This window comes from Chiloscyllium punctatum, chromosome 15 (genome assembly GCF_047496795.1).
Source record: "Chiloscyllium punctatum isolate Juve2018m chromosome 15, sChiPun1.3, whole genome shotgun sequence".
NCBI classification, from domain to species: Eukaryota; Metazoa; Chordata; class Chondrichthyes; order Orectolobiformes; family Hemiscylliidae; genus Chiloscyllium; species Chiloscyllium punctatum.
Genome location: NC_092753.1, coordinates 47,384,524 through 47,408,427, shown reverse-complemented (window position 1 = coordinate 47,408,427; position 23,904 = coordinate 47,384,524).

Below are 23,904 nucleotides of genomic sequence, written 5' to 3'. Positions count from 1 at the left end.
ACTAAGTGGAGTTAGGTCACAATCAGCTGTGATCTCACTGAGTGGTGGAACAGGCGCAAGGCACTAAATAGACTACTCCAATCCTATATTCTTCTGATTAAAACTGGTGGTTTACAGCAGCTTTTGCACTCAAAATTATTAATTAGATTTTTCGACACAGTGCATGAGGAAGCCATGGCACCATTGAATGTAGGGAATTCAATTTACATAGCAATTATGCTAACGTTGACCAGCCCAGCAAGACAACTTTGTAGATTCAGCATTAATTCACTGAACAGTCACTTCACCCCAACAGTAATTTTGTAGCATGCTGGAAAAAATATACATTGCACAGTCCCCTAATAAATATTCACATTCAATGCACTGTAGTAACAAAGGCATTAATATTAATACCAAGCATGTTTTCCAGGCTGCTCTGTCGCAAGCCATGAAGCAATATGACTGATTCGACTACGGTTCCCACAAGATGTGTATGTAACATGTGACTTCATTACAAAGATCAAAATCAAATTAATCATGTAACCTAGGATAAAAACAATTCAGCTCAAAAAATGGTGTTTCAGTAGCAACTCATTATTGCTGGTTCCAATTTTAATAATTGCTCATTTTCTTCATTCTACTTTTCATTTCTGTGTTCTGCTTATTTGAAACTGATGTTAAATAATTTATTTCATTTAATTATCAGAAAAAAAAGTGGTTCTTCATCACAACTATCCTTACATGATTGCCAAGGATAAATCTGCTGATTATGAATGAAAGATTTATATGAAAACTTATGGAATTAAGATTTAAGTACTTTGTTAGCAGTTTTTATTTGAAAATGTTTTAAACTGTGAATGTAATTTAACACAATCCTCGATGATGTAATCTAAAACAATTCTAACTAATCAGTGAAACTCATAACAAATACTGTCCTCAGGGAAATGTCATGTGCAGTCTCATGGTCAGTATACCTCTTGCAAACTACTCATAAGATCAGTATAGCAAACAACTTGAGGGCATATTAATCTCACATTCCATCTTACTTCAGATCACCTCAAGCATGACATTCTACTGGAAGCATGCTCCTTTGCTGTAAACTCACTGCTTAATACAAGCTCAGACATTTTTGTACCTTAGGAAATTAATGTTTGCACATAATATTGATCTGTAATAAACTTCTGTTGGATGCTTCAATACTTCAATATTTATTTCTAACTTCTTATGTAATAGGATATAACATAAGCATTGCTGTATCAAGTAAAATATCCTGCGGAAGGCAAATTCACACTGAGAAGAAATGACCAGGCAACCATTAAAGAGGCTTCCTGAACCTGGATTGTTATCTGCCATATGTGTAGAAATTTATTAGATGTCAGAAATTGAAAATAGGCTGACCAAGGCCAGTTATGGTTCATACATACTTTGATTGATCCACTAGAACCATCTGAGATACTGTAGGTCGATACAGAGCCACCAGTCCTTGTTATTAGTAATAGTCCATTAGCCTTCAGTGTTGTTGACAAAAAGTAGGTGCTATTCAGGGCAAAAGTAATTCATACTAGGTTTGGGTATTGAGTTTTTATTATTGCAAAAATACTTGTTCTTTAACAAACAGCACAAAAAAATCACAAATTTATTAATGTGTGACTTAAACCATACCCCATTTAAATTCCCAAAGACACACACATACATTCACCAATAAGAAAGAAACAGATGGCTTGACAGAAATATTAAAGATGGAATAATATAGACAGGGAAAACAAATTCTACAGATGTGAAGTCCATACCACAAAGAAAGTATAAATTTTATCTCACATTCTTTAGATAGTTTTAAATGAAGTTATCACCGTGTTGTCTGCAAAACAATGCTTGGTCTTTGACTCAGGAGCTGGATCTAGGTTTTCTAACATATTTGAATATTTTCTTTGCAGTGTCTAGGCTTTTGATTCTTCACTCAGAGAGAAAAGGTGAGAGACACTGATCGCTTTCTGGATGCTCAGAGTATATTATACTCGCAGGTCTGTAACAAGTCAAAGCTGAACAAATCCAGAGGATGTCAATAGGATATTTTTTCGACATAGTCAAAAACCTGTGATACCAATCTGTCTCAAAAGTTATCCTCCTTACTGCTTCAAAACGTTATAGAGGATGAAATCTTACATACTTTTAGCATTGCGAATCCTGTCAAGTTTGATGGAGTGAAACTCCGTATTAGACAGGTATGTTTCTCTCTGTATCTTACCACATTTACTGTTTTATTTGGGGCTACTGACCCACTGGTGTGAATTATGTCCATTCTCATTCCATCTTACAACACATAATTCCCAGAGGAACTTGCCACACATCCACTAGAACATCAGGATATCTTATATCTGTGCCACCTTCATGAATGTAAAGTGTACCTGGAGAAGTGCTGGCATGTGCCATGCCTGTGATTGGTGACTGGATGGAGTTGGTTGACAAGGGCAAGTTGGCACCAAGGTTCTCTGAGAGGGACCTGTAGGCTCTGGTTGATGTGATGGTACACAGGAACAGTACACATGTTCAGAGATGAACAGAGTTAGCAGGTGTTTAGAATGTTATAACTCTCCTCACTGAGAAGCTGGAGGAATGTAGTCAGCTTATGGACTCTGATGGACAGCCAAGCCCAGCACCCTCAGGGCACGCTGGAGAGTTGCCCACATCTGCGCTCCACCACCCCAAAGATTGGTCTTCAGCCATTGCCCAGGTATCCTGCCCTCACATGGATACAGGGCAGTGCTAGAAGAGCCAAACAGGCCCCTTATCAATGTACACTCCACAGAATTAGCCAGAAGTGCTGAAGTACCTCCACCCTGTCTGACCCATCCAATCCTTGAATGTTCAAATTTTGGATGTGTCTCCTGTCTAGACAAAATTGCCCTGGGATCACCTCACCAAACCTTTAGGGCCAATAGGGTCCATTATTGAGGCACCGCTTTCCTCCCCACCTACATAGGAAGGGAGCTGAGTGATGTGCAAGGGGAAGGATGGAGAAACAAAAGATTTTGTGAGGGCAATGGGGCCCATGACTGACGCTTATGACATAGTTTGACTTTGCAATGAAGGATTGTTTTCCCCTTTCTTCTGGTTATCCGTGTCTCTGTGTAGGGCCTAGATCCCCCGTTGCTCCATATGACATCGTTCCTTAATGCTAAGGATGGGATGTGGTGTTGGATATGCAATGAGCACCAACTACATCATGTGGGAGTAGGGTTATCAACACACATACATGACATTGGCTTACTGTGACACATTGGGCACCCTGCCCTTCAACATAGCCCATTGTTCAGCTGGAGGCATGTACAGGAAGGTCTATCTTAGATTGGTCTCTAGCAGTGGTAGTATCAGGTAGGTGCAGTGCACAATGAGAATCAATATTGCACAATGGCCAGGGAGTAAACAGCCTGTATTCCTGCGCCATCAATGTTTAGTATTCTGGTGAAGACCTTTTCCTGTCTCTACATTGCCAAAAACTTGATTTTGAGCTTCTTTGATTGCAAACGTTTTCTTGTTCAGCTTCAAGTTTATCTGATGAACTCTGTCTAGCAGTTACAATGAATTTTGATAGTAGTCAGGAAGGGCTTCTTCCATTATAATTCCACATCCATAAGTTAGCAGATCATCTAGTGCAGTTCCAAATTTTGGAAGATAGCTATCTATCTCATGAAAATGTGAAACAGCATATACATCCATTGTTATCTCCCAAAAGGTGACCAGAGTGTGATTAGAAAACTGTTGCTTTCACCTTATTTCTCTTACCAGTAACCCACTGTTTCCACACGATTATTTAGCATTTTTGAAAAGTCATTAATGTCTTCTACCATGAAAACTGGTCTAAATGAGTTATTCCATTATTCTGCTATTTTCTGGTTTTCCATGATTATTTCCCCAGCCTCATTCTCTAAGATGTTTATTTCACTTTGGCCTCTGCTTCCTTTAAAGAATCTGTTGTTGTCTGTCTTTTTGTTACTTGTAAGTTTACCTTCAATCATTTTTGTCTTTTTTTTTGGTCTTATTTTGTTGGTTTTTAAAATGTTCCCAAACCTATTACTTCCTGCCAATATTTGCCAAACTATACATTCATTTCCTTCAGTTTGATGCTAACCACAATTTATTTATCCCTTTCTCAAATCCTTTTCCTTCACTGGAATATATATTTGTTCTGTGTCCTAAACTATGTACTTAAGCACCACCATTGTTCCTCAACCATCTTTTCTGATAAACATCTTCCCGAGTTCACTCTATTCATTTATAACGATACATATTTTAGGGCAACACAATTGTTTCCAACCTAAGTTTGTCACTCTCAAATTGAATATCAAAATCTCCCATGTTGCTGTTTTCCAGGGGATCTTTTACTCTGAGATCATTTATTAAACATTACCAGATAAAATATAGCCTGATTTCTGGTTGGATATACAGCATATTAGAATGTAACATATATAGTATGCCTTTATGTTATTTACTCTATTCCAGTTTGCCCATGGCTCAAGTCGTAAGCTTTGGATTATTACCTTGACAGGTCTGCTTTATATACTAGCTCTTAATTGTTTAACTTCTTTCAACAGAATTACCTTTCCAGTCCTACCAATGTTGTTCATAACAATGTGGGCAATGACAGCTTCGATCCTTCCCCTCCCTCTCCATATTCCTCTCCAGTCCTGAGGAGATGTCTTTATCACTGGCACTGGGCAAACAACGCAGCCTTCGGGATTAACATTCATAGCTGCAGGGCACAGTGTCTATACCTCCATTTATTCTGTCCCCTACTACATTCCTATTTTCTCCCACGACTAGAATGGTTCCCTGTACCCAGTGCTGGGGTAAGTTCATACACCCTTCCTGAAACCCCCTCCATTCTCACAAATTTGCAAAACCCCCATAACTGTTAGATAATTGCTGGAGCTGTGGCTCCATGTATCCCATATCTTCACATACCAGCCTTACCTGCAGTCACCCCTTCCTGAATCTGAACACGGTTTAAGTTTGAATTGTCTAGTCTGAGGGGGTGGGACTGTCTTCTGGAGCAAAGTAACTGTCCATTTCATTGTGCAACTTCTAACGCCATAACTTGGATCCAGACTTTCTTGAGCTGCAAATATGTATTACAGATAAGTTCACTCTGTTTCACATTGGTGTCCAGCAGCTCCTATAAGCTGTAACAGAAACACATTACCCATCATACTATCATTATCATATTACTTAAACTTTATTAATTATTGTAAAATCTCTACTCTTTGCACATTCTTGGAATTAATTTTACTTAAAATACATACCAATCTTATACTTAACCAGCCATTTTTAAGAAAAGAGAGAAAAAAATGAAGAGAGATCGAAACAAAAGCTGCATACCTTCCTTAACGACCAGAACCATTCACCAATCCTCTTCAACAATCATCTGCTTTCTTTGCACTTGTGACACATTCTGATTGATGAAGTCACTCTCCTGCAGGTCAGCCTTTTGATCCCCTTCTTGTATCTCCTAGTGCTCATCTCTTGCTCTGGATACTTCCTGCAGTACACCTCACTTAGAGATCCTCTTTCTACATCTATACCAAATTCCCACTTTAAACCAAATTTCCAAATATGCTCACTTGGCTTTGTCTCTTTTAGCTGAAGTGTCTTCTTAATCTGACTGTGCTCCTTCCTGAACATGCAGTGCCAAAGTTCCCTTCGTATATGGAACTGTTTGGAGTCACTTTTTAGCTGCTGTGATCAGTAACTGTTTTAGACAAGGGAATTCAGGTGCTTGAATGACAACAGCCACAATCTTGCAGATGCCTATTTTAATTAGGCAACTTTAATCTGCTTTAAAGCTATTGTATAAATTTAAAATTCAACTTAAAACATATATCAGTTGAATCCCACTTTGAACCAAATTTCAAGATATACATGGGAGATGTCACATTGAGGTGACATCGTGGCTCACAGCAGTAGGTACCTGGGTTCGACTCCAGCCTTGGGTAACTATCTGTGTGAAGTTTGCACATTCTCTCTGTGTCTGCGTGGGTTTCCTCTTGGTGCTCCGGATTCCTCCCACAATCCGAAAAATGTGCAAGTTAGGCGGATTAGCCATGTTAAATTGCCCATAATGTCTACGGATGTGTAGGTAAGGTGGATTAGCCATTGTAAAATACAGGGTTACAGGATGGGGGTGGTCTGGGTGGGATGCTGTTTGGAGGTTGGTGTGTGCCAAATGATCTGCTTCTACACTATAGAGATTCTATGATGAAGACAAGCCAAGAAGGACCTTTGTACATGATTACAGTTCAATCCAGACAGATTTCACAGACGCTAAGATAACCTGTCTACCCATCCACACATCTACAACCTAATGGTTGGTTGTCACTCCATGTGTGCAAAATGTGCCTGTCCTGCAGTACTAATCCATCAGGGATGGTATTATCATTTAGTACAGAGTGGATATTCCACCATTCAGGGATAGCTGTGGAAAGCTGCTAATGAAGTATTTGCCCTTGTTTGTAGGGAGAAGTATAACACGATTTACTACAGATGAGCCCAAAGTTTTCATTTTTGCGGTGGTCACTAATTGGTGCTGTACCTTGATTCAAATTTCCTGAAGTTTTCAATGGAAATAAAAGTCGAGAGACATACAACTTTTAAACTGATAATCCATTATTTCCTGATTTACAATACGACTACTAGTGAAAATTACCTCACTGCCTTTGAAAGCCAAGTGAATCTGCAGTGTAGTTGAAAGATCTGGATATTATTGTGAACAGATTGTCCACCTTGTCTCAGCCAAATCCCTCAAACTCAGCACCGCCTTCCTAACCTGCAATCTTCTTCCTGACCTCTCCGCCCCCACCCCTAACTCCGGCCTATCAGCCTCACCTTGACCTCCTTGCACCAATCACATTTCCAACGCCCCTCCCCCAAGTCCCTCCTCCCTACCTTTTATCTTAGCCTGCTGGACACACTTTCCTCATTCCTGAAGAAGGGCTTATGCCCGAAATGTCGATTCTCCTGTTCCTTGGATGCTGCCTGACCTGCTGCGCTTTTCCAGCAACACATTTTCAGCAAATAAAGCAGTGTGACAGACAGACAATATCATGAATAGCTGAGATCTAATAATTAATCTAATTGGTGTTTTTGTCCATATGCAGCGTTCCATTACAACTGTTTAGCAGTATCTTGAACATTCTGGGTAACAATAATTACTGTATGTGTCTCACTATTATCAATGATAACATGCCACAGTATGTGGTATAAGTGCAGTAACATTGTAAAACCCAAGACAATCCAGGCACTAGTAATTAGTTTATCCCAAGGTGGGTGGGGGGGAGAGTACAATTACTATTCCAGATAGCATGCCACATGATGGTTTTCAGTGTAACAGACAAACAGTCTGATTTTTGGTAGCTTGATCTCCCACTTCAACGCAAAACAGAAAGGTTGTGACCTTATGCATTTGAAGAATTTAAGAAATTGGCTCTTTATATGATGCTATAAGATTTTTAAGTTCTGCGATCCACAATTTTGTGCATAAGTTAACAAGTTGACTTACACCATAAAGGCTCAGTCAGAACAGAGGTTTGTTTTATGAATATTAAACTGTCAGCATCAGTTCTGAGGATTTGTTATCTGAGCTTTCATTCTGCACTTTTGCAACGATCTAAAGTTCTCCAACCATTTTGCTTCTTTATGACAATTGCTGATAAAAGTATCACAGTGAAAATGAAATAGACCCACAATCTGCTTTCAATATGATGGCAGTTCAGCTAATGCTCCACGGGCCAGAAGAAAAGTCCATGCCATGCAAAATTACTTGTATTTCTATCCAGCACCTGAGTGTTTACATATATTTTTACAATCAAACATATATCTCCATTAAATCATCTTGTTTGACCTGTATGATTTATGCAATGCTGTAGAAGTTCTTCAGTTCTGGTGGTAATTAAGTTGATTTTTGCAATCAATGAAGAACAAAGATAGTACACTTGCCACTGACTTCAATAAAAGCTGCCCATAATATTTTATCAATTTGGTTCTCTTTGGTGTAATTTCCTCCTCTCCTGACCTCAACTTGAACATGGCATCAGCATGAAGAGAATCTTGAAGCATGCAACAAAAGTGATATTATCAGGCAGGGCAAACAGCCTATCAGCTTGAAATATCCTCACAGACAGCACACCAGGGTCTAAAAATAACTGCTAGTTTTTAAATTTTATGAATAGCAAAATGAACAATTGGACCATACATTTGCGGTTGATTTCAATAGTGTAGCTTGTTGAGAAACAGAATAACTGACAACAATCTTTGGATGTTGCAATTAACTGTGCAGTGCAGGCTTCAGGAGTTGCTGCTGGCTTTTGATAACAATGATAGAATTATAATAACAATAATAAAAAAAGTTATATTATTATTATATTATAGTCATAATAATATCATTACACTGCAAAATCCACGTATTATCTTTGCAATTAGCTTCCAAAAGTGCACAGTGCAGAAACAATCACTCAAGGTGTGATAGGCAAAAAGAAAAATGGGCTGGCATTCTATCCTGTTGGTACAGAATAAGCTTTATATGCTGGCACTAAGCCCACATCTGGTCACATATACAGGAGTGTTTCTTCACTACATTCAAATTTTTTTTCCTATCTCTCTAATTAATTCATTGATTGATGTCTCCATAATGTCCCTAAAGACATGATGAACCTGCTGTCATTCATCAACTGAGCTTGCTGCACTCCAGAATGTTGGGCTTTGAGCCCTCCCTGCAACTGAAATCCATATGACTAAATGTGGGCATCTAAAGGAAAATAACCAGGACTGAGAATTTTGTATGATTTTTCTATATCTAACCCAGCAATATTGAAACATTGGCCAATTGTTAGCAATGGAATCATGCAGGAAGTCTGGCAAGGCCTAGCTTGACATCTGGAGCATCTCACTCTTTATTTTCCTCTCTTTATTCTCCTCTTTTCTTCTCTTTTCTCTCCTTCTTTTCTCTCTCTCTCTCTCTCTTCTCTCTCTCTCTTTTCTCTCTCTCTCTTTTCTCTCCCTCTCTTATTTTATGCATCTATTGGACTGTAAGGAGAGCTTCTTCCTTGACAGCAGCAAGTTGCTGAACACTCACTAAGCACCTTATTCATGGTATTGCCTCATCACTATTCAGCTTCCTATCTTAACAACCATGCCAAGTAAACTAGACATCAAGATTTCTTACCACAGAAGTCAGCACGGGTATCTGGTGACTTCAGCTCACTGTTTGCTCTAAAGGATCTCCATATTGGACACCAAGATGTGGTGTGAAACTCATTAGGCTCCACACCCAAAAACCTCCAAAAATCTCAACACAACTGGCACTTAGCAAAGAAAATATTAAATTCAATCCAATATTCTTCATTTGTGAACCACATTTTTTAAAAAGCACTAAAAGAAACAAAGTGCACTCTTGGTAGAAGACTTAAATACCTACCATCAATAATACTTGTTAGGTTTACCATTGGCCAAGTCCTGAAGGCTTTAATTATAAATCTTGGTCTGCATCAAATTCTGATGACAGTTACTCACATGATTAATCTGTCAGTTTTATGAAATTTATCATAATCCAAAGTTCTAGAGAAGGCAAACATAGGACATGTTTTACCACATAGGATGACAAAATGATAGTGCTGTGTGGGACAAAGTAAAGAAAAGATCTAATTTAATATACTGTGGACCATTAGCTTCAGAGAAACTGCATGCCAACACATTGTTCAAAGCATCCTTCACTTACCATTAAGCCGGCATGCCACACCTGATTGAATGTATTGTGTAAAAACAGATGAAATATCAGGCAGAGTTTAGAGTGAGATATCTACAAAATGTTGTTGCATTCTTTCGTGTGATGTGGGTATAACTGGCAAGGCCAGAATTTGTTGATCATCCCTAATTCTCCTTGAAAAGATGCTGGTGAACTATTTTCTTGAGCTAATGCAGTTCATGTGTTAGTAGACACACTGACAATGCTGTTAGAGAGACAAGTCCACTTACTCTTTGTAAATGGAGGACAGGCTTTGGGGAATTTGGAGATGTGTTACTCACCATGGAATTCCCAGTTTCTGACCTATTGTGGTATGGAACCATAGCTGAGAAAAGACCATTGCTGTTCATTAGAAAGAGGCAATTATTTATGTATTATTTGAGGGCAACTGCTCCATAAGGTAGTGTAACGTGAGAAAGCAGGCCTCCATGAATTTCTGCTCGAGGGCCGCAATATTTATACAAATAGCCTGTTCAGTTCTAGTCAAAGATAACTCCTATGATTGTTAATAGTAAGGAATTCAGTGATAGTCATGCTGTGACCATCAATCGAAGATGGTTAGATCCTCTACTGTTGGAGACAGTCATTGCCTTCTTCTTGTCTGAACATAACATAAGAAATCAGAGCAGGAGTAGACCATTTGACCCCTCAAGCTTACCTTGCCATTCGAAGGATCATGGTTGATTTGCCCAGGGTCTCAACCCGTCTTTTGTGCCTGTTCTCCATAGCCTAGCTCCCCCATATTTCAATCTTTTATTTATCTCCTCTTTAAATACTTTCGGTGATCTAGCCTCCATAATTCTCTGGGCTTGAGACATCCAAATGTTAACTACCTTCTAAAAGATGAAATTCTTTCACAATATATATAAATGAATGTTCCTTTATTCTGCGTCCCCAACGTCAAGGTTTCTTCACTAGTGTCGAGCTTCTGTGGAATTTTTCATGTTCCAATAATATCGCTCTTCATTCTTCTAAACACAAATGAAAAAGATCGAATGTGTTTAGTCATTCTTGATAAGTTCTCCCAGAAATCAGCTCAACCAATCTCTTTTGAACATCTCGAATGCCAGTATCTTCTTTCTTAAATATGAAGACCAAAAATGCATACAGTTCTATATATTATTGGTGGACCTCCAAACGCAAACATTCCTTTCTTGGAATCCCCCCCCCTCAAATTCATAGACTTTGAACTTCCCAAATCCCCACCTAACTTTCATCTTCATCCAAATCTTCATCTCTTCACTTTACTAACACCCATACCTCATCCCCCTACACCTATAGCTGCTGGAATATCGAGTAAACATGCCAGATTCAATAGTCCACTGATCCCCATGGAATCTAGACTGCTGCTGACTGTCACTCAGTCAGAAATCACATGACATCAGATTATAGTCCAAAAGACATATTTAAAATTACAAGCTTTCAGAGTGTACCCCTTTCACCAAGTGATGTCCTGTGGTTTCAAGTAAACCTGCTGGATTATAACCTGGTGTCATGTGATTTCTGATTTTGTCTGGCCCACCCCTAAACCGGCATCTGCACATCATGATTGTCACTCACACCTTCTGCATGATCCCTTTAACTTCAATGTTCTATTGTCTCCACCACTTGTACATTGAGTTGCTTCTCCTTTAAACTATATGTCAACAGGCTGCCTACTATCCAAAATTAAGCTTTCACTCCATTGCTTTGGCTCATGAACCAGCTCTGCTTGGCTTTCAGTGGATGGACCCTATGGACCGACTTAGCCCAACTTTTGACTCTTTTCTGTCAACTTCCTGGATTTGTTCTACAAGACGCACAAGGTTGACAATGGCCCACTTCCTGCACTGTAGAAGGACTCACCCCCTGACCCTGACTTCTCTGACTGTCTATGCCCAAGCCTCTACCAAGACCAACATCAGAAGCTGCCCCAACTTACTGTTCCATGCCTGTCTGACTGAAAGATATCTCCTTGACTTAATTGGTGACTCCTCTCCTTTGACTTTGAGACATGACTGTTTAGTTGAAGCACATGGAGTGTGTTTCGTGCATACGTGTGTGGACATGGGTCATGTGTAACACTGATATAGCATAGTCCTGCACCAATGTGTTCACACCTTTGATGAATAATTACTGACCATGACAAGCTGCCTGCCTTTGTGTTCATGATGAAAAGCAAGACAAGTCAGAAGAATTGTGAGGCTGTTAAGTCAGGCTGTTGGGGCAAAATGCAAAAAAGGTAGAGCAATGCAAGGCAAGGCAGGGATGTTATGAGCATCAAAATAGTCTCAAAATCAATGAGTGCCAAGAGAATAAGTATGTAGTCCTGGGATGCACCCTGATCCAATCCAGGAGCTGGGTGCCTGTCCCTGCATGCAAAGTATCCTTGCAGTAGCATGCCAATGATAGGCGCTGGCATGCTCCAAATCCCTGCATTAAAATTCGGAAGTATACTGTAAGTAGATTGGTGATCAATCCTGCTGGTATGGTGAGGCTGGTCTGTTTCAGGTGACAAGGTCTGTAGACATGGGCTATTTGCAGTCACTGCCCATGAGGCATGCTCTGAGATTTAGTTGCCATCTGTCCCAGTTGTATATCCAGAGGAGCAAACAGAAATCTAGAGTCTCCAGGTACACATTCTGAATCTCATATTGGGAATTGTCGGCATCTAATTTTTATCCTGTCAGTGGTAGAAAATAGGTACTATATATTAGTGTGGTGAACTTAAGTAATGATGAGGCTGCTAATGGGTGATTATCCATGTTAATGGGCTTCTTCCACCCAATGCAGTCTTGCTCCGATGTTGGTTGGAAAATTTAACATTTTGGTCTCAAAGTCGAGAATATTCTTGCTGGTCATTACACCTGGTCTTCCCAAATTTCTTGCATTGGCCAACAGTTCTCGGATGATTCCACTCCTCAATACTATTTCTTAAGATATAACAAAATCTCTTATCTATAGTTAACCAGGTTTAAGCTAACGTGACCTGTTATCTCGCTATTATGCAGTAAACCTTTCTTGTTCCTTAAGAAAGTACATGTTTTGTCGAAGACTTGTCAGTGGTTAATCTTTCACCACTTCACATGAGTAAATTTATACCCTAGTGTTACAAGGAAGATTGGTGGAAGATCCCAGGAGGACCAGGTGCCAGCTGCAAATATCTCCTACAACATGCGTAACTTTTGTATTTCATGCACACCTCCAAGGGCATGTTGAGGTACTTTTGCATTTTCTTTGCTGCCTGAGCAGTGCCCACACCTTCCTTTGGGCCTGATAGCATTCTGAAGAGTCAGGTCGTCAGATTGGGCCTGCAATCTCAGAAACCCACCTATTGTCCTTAACTAAATGAAACCCCCAGAAGCAGCCTGTTTATTGGCTGTCTCTCGGAACATTGCTGTGACAGATGGGATTCACAATTCAGTAAGGTCAAGACTGTATTTCTCTCAAGAAAGTGTTATTTTCAAAGACAGTAAGAGTCCACCCTTGATTTGCATATCCATGTTGAATTTCAGACAGTTGTGTGCTGAGGTGTCTGGAAGCTGATCAGGCAGACATTTGAAGATATAACTGATGACTGAACTTTACGGTATACTAAGAGTCCATGTGTTAACCAACATATTCACACTGATCCATGGAATCACAATGGACTTACAAACAAAGGCAAAAAAAAATTGATGTGTTGTTGCAGATACGAGCATTCTACTTTTTTGGTTGTACTTAACGTGATTTAAACCTTAGGTCAATTATTCTTGACAACGTTAAGAGACAACTCCCGCATATATTTCTGTGACCTTTATCAACTTTTTTAATGGAACCACTATCCTATTTAGTTTAAACATGATAATTATTTAGTTAATATTATGGACAGAAGAATACTTACAGATGTTAAACAATCTTATGCTCAAATCACAAATCTAGGCTATAAACATGGCAAACTATTAAATAAAATTCGAGCAAATTATGGTCACTAGAGCTCTCTATGAGAATATTTTGTGATCTAGGCTGTAAGGTAGACTGAGAAATACAGAATAGCATAATATTACATCTCAGAATCAACTTTGTTTTCGTGAAAGTAATATGCAATCTACTGCCCACACAGGTACTCTGAGTCATAGATCAGTAAACACCAAGAGACGATGTGATGATTATAACAATGTTGGAAGAATATTTCAACAAAATTCAATATCCATAAAAAAAGATCATTAACCCTTTAAATGATTATATTAATTTTTTTTGTAATTAAACATTAAAATTGTTTTACATTTGCTGTTTTTGCTAAATTTCAACGTAATGTGAGGCTTGAACACATGAACAACCCAGAGATTCTGAAACAAGGAACCTTTTTTCCATTGGCATCAGATCACTATAGACAAGAAGGGAAATTAAGGATAAATAAGGAACTATTTACATGATATACATGGAATGATTATGTAGTTTACATTGGGCTGAAGAAGTCTTTTGCCTGTCTGCTTTCCCTTCTCATCGATCCTTTCTCCATGAAGAACATATATTTTGTCCAGTCAGAGTCTATTCAACATCTCTGGCTGACCTCCTCACTCTCTCACCTGCGACTGGAGATCCTAGAGAATTTCTCTACTCCCTTGCTCAGTTCCCTCCATCACCATTGCCACCTGCTACTGGAGATCTCATGACATCAAATATAAATGATTTAAAGTAAATTATTATAAAACTTTACGGCATAGAAATAAACCATACAGTCTGTCCTGTCTGTGCCGATTCTTTGAAAGAGTAGTCATCTGTAGACCCACATACCAGCTTTTATTTTATAAAGCTGTAAATTCCTCGGGCTCAATTATATGTATAACTTTGTATTAAAGTTAATTAAAGTTAAAAGTTGATTCTAACACTTTTGCAGATTGTGTTCCAGATATTGACAATCTTTGGAGTGATGAAAATCCTACTTATCTCTCTTCTAAATCTTTTTTCAATAATCTTAAACCTATGGAGTCAGTTAGTTGGGCTGGCTAAAATATAATGTAACATAATGTCAACAGCATGAGTTCAATGCTGCAGTACTTCATGGAGAACTGATTCCTTACCTTGTTCTAGGTTTGATGCTAAGTGGTGCCCTCCAACCTATTGAATCCCTCAAACAGAGACAGATACCTATGGTCCTTTGTGGCCTTAATTCTAATGTCCATGATCAATTGGGCAGAGGGAATAACCTGTCTACACATCAAAATGATTGTGAACAAGAGCTCTTAGCTACATTAAAATAATTTGGGAAATCTCAAACATAAAACATGTTTTGAAAATATAGTGGAAGGTGTAGGTACAGGAGTACAAAATAATCATAGAAAACAGAATGGTCACAACACAGAAGTAGGCCAATTGGCCTGTTGTATGCACACCGGCTCTTTGCAAAAGCACTTTTGTTAATCTTACTCACCAGCCCTTTCAAATTGCTTTTCACTTATTGAAAGCTCCTATTGCACCTGTCTTCACTACTGTCTTCAGGTAGTGCATTCTGAATCATTTGCTGCTTATGAGGAAATTTTCTCATGTTGCCATTGTTTATTTTGGCAAATCTCTGGCTCCTGATATTTCTATCAGGATGAACAGTTTTTCTCTTATCTACTGACTAAATCCCTTCATGATTTCAAATATTTCTATCAAATCTCCACTCAGTCTTTTAGTTTGAAGCAGAATTCGAGCTTCCCCAAACTATCCATGTAGTCCATTGTGTAAATCATTTCTGCCCCTTCTCTAAAGCCTTCACATTCTTTAGAAAGTGTGATATCTAGTACTCAACGCAATTATTTGAGTTGAGGATGAGTTTTATTCAAATTTATTATACCTTATTTGTTTTTGTACTCTATCAATTTAGGAAATATAGAATGCAGAATGCCATTTTAACCACTTCTGCCTGCCCTGCAATCTTCAATGGAAAGCGTCTATATGCACATAGAACAACAGCTTTTCCTGTTCCTGAACTATATCAGGTTTGTGCCCTTTATTTTATATTGCTTTTTACCAAAATATATCATTCATATAACTTAATATTAAATTAAATCTATCACACATCTGCTCTTTTTACAAGCCGCATCCCCTTGAAGTTGATCATTATTCTCTTTTCTATTCACAATATTCCCGTTCATGGGCATTTGCCTCAACCATTTTATCTTAAATGCAGCCCAATGTTCCAATAATCTTCTGATTTTTAAAATGGGATTGATCTATTCTCACTCCACCAAAATTAATCCCCCTCCAATTTAGCATTTTTGCTTTAATTGCTTCTTGACCTTTTTCATGGCTAACCGAAATCTTGATGCCATGATCACTGTTTCCTAAAACTCCCCAAATGACATTTGATCTTCTTGTTCCACCTCATTAGCAAGAATCAGAATCAGGAATGCGTCTACCCTTATTAAACTAAAACCATGCTGTCACATTAAAGTGGACACACAGTGGAATCTCTTCGGCTTCTCCATACTTTTTATTTACTCAGCCTGGGTTAAGGTGATTAAAAATTGCATTATCGTTAATGTATAGACTTTGCAGGTTTCTGCAATTTTCCTGCAAATTTACTTCCTTATTTCTTTCCCACCAATTGGTAGCCTATAGCTCTATCCAAATGAAGTCTATGCTTGACACCACTGAGTGATTCACCTCCTCCAGTATTATAATATTTTCCTTAATCAATCATGCCAGCACCACCAGTCAGGAATGTTTAGTGTCCAGAGCTGCCCCTTTTCAAGCCACATCATCATTTTGTCACAACATCAAATTCACATGTAATTATTTGCATGGCAGCCTCACCAACTGCATTTATTGTGTTTAATGCATTACAATGCACCAGTTTGAAATGCATTGGGCAACATCCTAGTCAGCAGAATAACATCCTGGATTCATGTCAACAGTTACTGAAATATCTGTCTGTTCTTCTTACTATAGAATTCCCATCAATATTTACAAATTGTATTCCTGATGTCTTGTACAGCTGAGTCATCATGTTACCATGGAAGTGGTTCTAAACTATACTCTCACCTATTTGTTTTAACTTGGAGGTGCCAGTATTGGACTGGGGTGGACAAAGTTAAAAATCACACAATGCCAGGTTATGTCCAACATGTTTATTTGGAAGCACTAGCTTTTGGAGCACTGCTCCTTCATCAGGTGGTTGTGAAGTATAAGATCATAAGGCACAGAATGTATAGCAAAAAAACATTGGAAGCTAGTGCTTCCAAATAAACATGCTGGAACATAACCTGGCATTGTGTGATTTTTAACTCTATTTGTTTTAGTGCAAGATCTACTCAAACAATTCCTGCATAACCTTCCTGGTCCTCCTTGACTGTCTAGGAGTAACCTATTCCCAAACTGCCTACATAATCCTAAACTGCACAGTGAGAATACAGAGAAATTAGCAATGAACATAGTTTTCATCCTTATGGATATACTACAGGGAAGCCAGCTACTGCTCCAGCTCTGAAACTAGGAGTCCAAGCTTCTCCAGCTGCTTCTTGTCAGAAAATGATTACAAAGCAGCAGTCTGATTACTGGATTCTATTAAGCATAAAAAGAAAAAGCATTAACTCTATGCTTTTGCTATTTCAAAACCAGATGAGACAATAATCTTACAAGGAATTGGTATAGAAATGTAACTGCTGAAAAATAGGTATGGAATAAGTAGAATTAGTACTGATAACTAGCCTTTGTTTCAGTAAACACAGATGGACATCCTTGCCCAGTTTCAGACCTATCTGAAAAATAAATTACACCTCAGTGGTGAGGCCAAGACTTCCCTATCTTTACACCAAACTGAATTTCAACTGTTGAGAAACAAATGTTTAAGAGTTGAGTATCTCCCCATTATATTGAATTCATGATTTTAAATCCTTTACCTCAATATCTGTTTTTATTCAGTTTTGAACATGAGCCATCAAATGATTATCAGCGTAGTTCATGCCATTGATGTAAAGCAGAGTTCACACAGCAAGTTACTGATTGTATCAACTTAACTACAAGGTCACTGACAAATTACTTGCACTTGACTGTTGGGAAATTCTATGGCTTCCATTTTTGTTAACAGTGCGTTTAGTGAGAGTGATGCATTCTAATCATTTTAATGAAATAAACACAATAATCTTTGCAATAGTAGGCTTCAATTGTATTTGTTCGTTGACATAAAAACATCAAATTTGGTGTTTACAAAATCATTCCTAGCTTTTTTTATAGGTCAGAAATAATAGTCAAAAACCATATTATATTCATTTATTTTTGAATGCAGGCTTTCTAGCCTGTTCCCTTCATGTCTGATTCTGCAAGAATATAAAATCACAGAAATGCTACAATGTTAGAAGTGTAGCCTTCTGTTGGAAGGGGGTCCTCTTCTTCAAATACATTTTCTGGCCAATCAAGAGACATGACGTCAAGAAGCAGGCCAACATGGGCACAGGAATCCACCCCAATGCCTTTCATGTTGACACCTACCTCAATCTAATGGCTGTACTTTCTCCCTGAGGAGGGATTCATTCTATCCCACAATTACTAATTCTCTGGGTAGATCTTACTGACAGTGGCCACAGCACCTGATAGTGATGATGGTCGTGCAAAGCTGCTGGCCTCTGATTGGTTCACAGCTTTTGAAGAGAGTGTTTTCACCTGATTGGGGCCTACATTCAGTTGGAGGCCTGCCACATTCAAGTTTAAGTGTCAATAAGCTTGAGGTAGCACCAGGAATCTTATGGAAAGACAACATGGGGTTCCTGCCAGTTCTTTCAGCACACAGAGGTTTTTTTCCAGCATTGACCGTTATTTACTCCCCAGTGAATATTACTAGAAACTATCAAAATATGCTGCCAGTATCTCATTGTGTGAGTGTGATCTTGAAGAGTGTTCACTTCATTGTAAAGTATTCAGGACATCCTGAGATTAGGAAGATACTATATAGATGCAACAATCTCAGTTTCTGATTTGGATTCTCAATAATCCAAGTTAACAAACTCAGACATTTCTAAGTTTGATCATTGAGGATAATGTTAACTCCTGGGTAAAAAACAGCAGAGATTTACTCAAGAGTCTTGTAGAAGGCTCAACTTGTCTTCTTATTCCACTGTCCACTGAAGATGGGTGTAATCATCTAAGGGAAGTGTGACTGTGGGTGGAATGATGGAACATGAATAATACCAATTCACAATTCAGTTTTACAGACTGGAAGTGGTCCGCAAAACTAAAAATGCACTAATTTCATTGTTTTGAGAAAACAGTTAAATTTGTTTGATTTCTTGGTGCTGAAGCAATTGTTGTATCGCGTGATGGTTCTAAAAGAGTTCATGGTGAATTTGAATTAAGCTCCCTGCAATATGATAATGTCAAATAGTCTTTGTGTAGAGAATCAGGCAATCTGCATGAGATCCCAATGGAATCAGATCCTATAACAAACTGCCTTTGCTCATGTGTCTCTTCTTGATAAGACTTAATTGTGGTCAATGCATTGTCACGCATAATTAACAAGCTTTTGGATCTGGCATAGAAAGGAAGATAGAGGGTTATTGTGCCAGAGTGGTAATGTCCCTACCTCTAAGCCAGGAGGGGTGGGTTCAACTCCAATCTGCTCGAGAAGTGTGCCATAAAATTGCTGAACTGATTGATTAGATAATACAATGAAGAGAAGGTTGGTGGCAGCATTGTAGCCACAACCTCTCAGAGCCCAGTATGATCACGGTATAACATTATTTTAATATAAAAAATTAATTTTCCAATAAGCTGACTTGTAGACACCAACTGAAGTAATAAATGGAGATGTTTAAAATTTGTTTTCTATATTTTAAATTATATTACTCAATGCTAAATAACTGGACATACATGAAATTTTTTACTTTTGAAGATTAACTGATTTTCAGCAGTATTATTAAACTGCTTCAGTTTGCCACTGAAGTATATCAATAAATATTTATTAATAGAAAAATAAATAAAGACATGATGATAATAAAAACAATAAGTGCTGAAAGTAGTCAGCAGGTTAAGTAGCACCTGTGATAGGTTTCTTGTGGGATTCTGTTATTTTCCACAGATGCTGCCACACTTCTTAAATATTTTAATTTTATTTTGCTCTTATTTCAATGTTCTAGTATCTATAGTAATTTTGCTTTTGCATTAAGAAAGGAAGATATTCACAGCTCATAGTTGTAAGTTCATGGAAAATATGAGGTCATGCAAATTAATTTTAGCAGAAATTTGAATTGCAACCCACACAGTACTAGTTGAACACAATTTGAGTGCAATTCTTGATTACACCCGAGTTGTACCCTACAGCACTCTCTCTGCTAGCATTTAATTGGTTTCTACTGCATTTATTTGTAATATTCAGTCCGTTTAAATCATTGATAGGTGCAGAAATCTGCCCAGTGACTCCACCAAAACATCCCCATGTATACAGAATCAAATAGGTATGATTTTTTTCTCATTTTTTTGGCAGTGCTGTTTAATAGCTAGAAATTTTATTTACTATGCAGCAATCTGATCTGTTAAATTATTTATTATTTTTATAGATTCATCAGGAAAAAATAGTTGCCTGTGCCCACATATTGTCAACAAATCAGAGAATTTTAAATTAATCAGAATTGGTTTCATTCAAAGATTAGCCATTAGCTTTTCTCAAACTATTCCATGTTGACAGTCCAAGAATTGGATTATAATTGGATAATATTATTTGATTATATTTAAAATAATTTTTTCAAGCTCATTATTCTTGTTTCTTGTTGCTTTGCTCTTTATGGTCATGTCATAGCTGAAGCCAGTTTACAAACAATATTCTTTTCATTACTGTGCAAACGTATACACAAAAGATGTAAGTTTCCCTTTTATCTCTTGGGTTTTTTAGGCCACTATTTGAAAGTCAACTTTGACTGGTGAGCAGAAAGGATCATCAAAGCAAATGACTTCTGGGGTTAAAATAATCTTTCAAGAGCAGAGGAACTGCTAAAGGATAAATGTGGGTTCTTTCTTATGAAAACTAACCTCAAAGAAACTGGATCACAAAGAATATTGCTGTTCACCTTTTCTTAATATAGCAGGGCCTCCAGCAGCAGGTGGTGACAGTGAGTAAGAGCACTGAGCAGAAGAGCTCTCACATTCAAGTGTACGCTCTTAGAAAACATTAGTTCGAGGAAGGTTGCATGGAGAACGAAAGAGAGGGAGAGACACAAGACTTCCTCAACCAGTTAGAGGCTTAATTTCATGTGCATATTCTGTCTTTCTGGTTTATCATAGAATCCCTACAGTATGGAAGCAGGCCATTCAGCCCATCAAGTACACACCAACCCTCTGAAGAGCATCCCACCCAGATCCAACCCATCCTTCCATTTCCTATGGCTAATCCACCTAACTTGTACATCTTTGTACTATGGAAGGAAACTAGAGCATTTAGAAGAAACCCACACTGATATGGGGAAAATGCGCAAACTCCACACAGACAGTTGCCTGAGGCTGGAATTCAGGTCCCTGGTGCTGTGAGACAGCAGCACTAACCACTGTGTCACTGCCTTTAAGTTTAATTTCTTTTCATGTAAAGACCTGATCCCAGTGGAATAAAGAATCTCTGCTTCATGATCTTTGGGATATCTATGTACTTAAACTGTGTGTTATATTTCTGGCCTAGTCAGCACGTTTGCATAACATAAACATCAGGTGAAATTGTAAGGCACTTGACTGAAATGGAGTGAATTGTGGATGAATTGAAACGTAAATACAAAGATCGCAATCAAGATGGCTACCTGAGCAACCGCAAATGCATTCGGAGATGTCAGTAACTGGCAACAAATCTCCCAAGTGAGGCCGAAATCTTGCATGTCAGGGACAAGGTGGTATTGAGAATCTGGAAGCCAGGGCATAGGATGAGAGTGGAGCACAGGCAGGGGTCAGGACCATAGACCAGGAGTGGGAGCAAAGTAAAGCAGTAAAGTAGTGTTGGCAGTAATGCAGTACAGCTGTACAGTTCCACATGATGGGTGAGGGAGAGATAGTGACTGGTGGGAGTGCTGACAGCACCAAGGGCTTTCCCATTTCCTGCCATCAGCCCTGAATTCCCAATGGCTGGTTCAATAAAGAATCCTTCCATTTGGAAGGCAGGTGCTCCACAATTTGGCTGTGATGTTGCTATGACACATGATGATCCTGGAGTCAGAGAGTCATAGAGTTGTACAGCATGGAAACAGCGTCGGTCCAACTTATCCATGCCAACTAGATATTCTAAATTAATCTAGTCCCATTTGCCATCATTTGGTCCATATCCTTCTAAACACTTCCCATTCATATTCCCACCCAGGTGCCTTTTAAATGTTGTAATTGGACCAATCTCCACCATTTCCTCTGGCAGCTCATGCCATACACCAACCTGTATGAACAAATTGCCCCTTAGGTCCCTCTTAAATCTTTTCTCTCTCACTTGAAATCTATGCCCACTAGTTTTGGACTCCCCACCTGGGAAAAAAACCTTGTCCATTTATTCTATCCATGCCCCTCATGATTTTATAAACCTCTATAAGGTCACCCCTCAGCCTCTAATGCTCTAGGGAAAATAGCTCCAGCCTATTTAGTCTTTCCTAATAGCTCAAATCCTCTAATCCTGGCAATATCCTTATAAATCTTTTCTGAACCTTTTCAAGTTTCACAACATCCTTCTTGTAGCAGGGAGACCAGAATTGTACGCAGTGTTCCAAAAATGGCCTAACTAATGTCCTGCACAGAAACAACATCACCTCCCAACTCGTACAGCAGACAGTGAGGACAGCAGATGCTGGATATCAGAGTCGAAGAGTGTGAAGCTGGAAAAGCACATTCGTCAGGCAGCATCCGAGGTGCAGGAGAATTGACATTTTGAGTATAAGCACTTCATCAGGAACCTGGACTTATCCAGGCTTCATCAGGGCTTATGCTCAAAACGTTGATTTTCCTGAACCTTGAATGCTGCCTGTCCTGCTGTGCTTTTCCAGCACCACACTCTTTGACTCCCAACTCTTATACTTAGTGCTGAGATCAATAAAAGCAACCATACAAAATGCCTTCTTCACTACTCTATCTATCTGCAACTCCACTTTCAAGGAACTATGAACGTACACTCCATGGTCTCTTTGTTCAGCAACATTACCCAGGACCTTACCATTAAATGTATAAGTTTTGTCCTGATTTGCCTTTCCAAAATGCAGCACCTCACATTTATCTAAATTATACTCCATCTTCATCATCCACGATTGATCCATCAGATCAAAATCCAATTTTACTCTGAAGTAACCTTCTTCGCAGTCCACTACACCTCCAATTTTGGTTTTATCTGCAAACTTACTAACCAAACCTCCTATACTCACATCCAAATCATTTATATAAATGACAAACAATCGTGGACCCAGCACCGATTTTTGTGGCACACCACTGGTCACAGGCCTCCAGTCTGAAAAGCAACTCTCCACTACAACCCTCTGTCATCTATCTTCGAGCCAGTTCTGTGTCCAATGGCTAGTACTTCCTGTATTCCATGTGATCTAACCTTGCTCACAGGTCTGCCATGAGGAACCTTGTCGAACACCTTACTGAAGTCCAAATAGATCACGTCCATCACTCTGCTCTCAGCAATCCTCTTCCTCACTTCTTCAAAAAACTCAATCAATTTTGTGAAACATGATTTCTCACACACAAAGCCATGTTGACTATCCCTGATCAGTCCTTGCCTTTCCAAATACATGTAAATCCTGTCCATCATGATTCCCTCCAACAACTTGCCCACCATTGATGTCAGACTCACTAAGCTGTAGTTCATTGGCCTTTCCTTACCACCTTTCTTAAATAGTGGCACCACGTTAGGCAACCTCCAGTCTTCTGGCACCTCACCCATGTCAATTCAAGGAGAAGCAAAGAAAACATTCTAATCAGAAAAAATTAGTGTATCTTTAAACATTCATCAGCTTAAAAACACACAGAACCTGATGACTACCTGGAAAACAGCAGTCAGCTGTTATAACAACTGCAGGAAAAATAGAAATACGAAGCTTTTCTATGGAAGCTCAAAATGGCTAAAAATAGTGAAAATGTTGACATTAACCGCCGGGACATTAACCGCCTCAACCTGTCTACCTCCCTCCCCCACTCCAACCTCTCACCCTCACAATGCGCAGCCCTCCAATCCCTCTGCT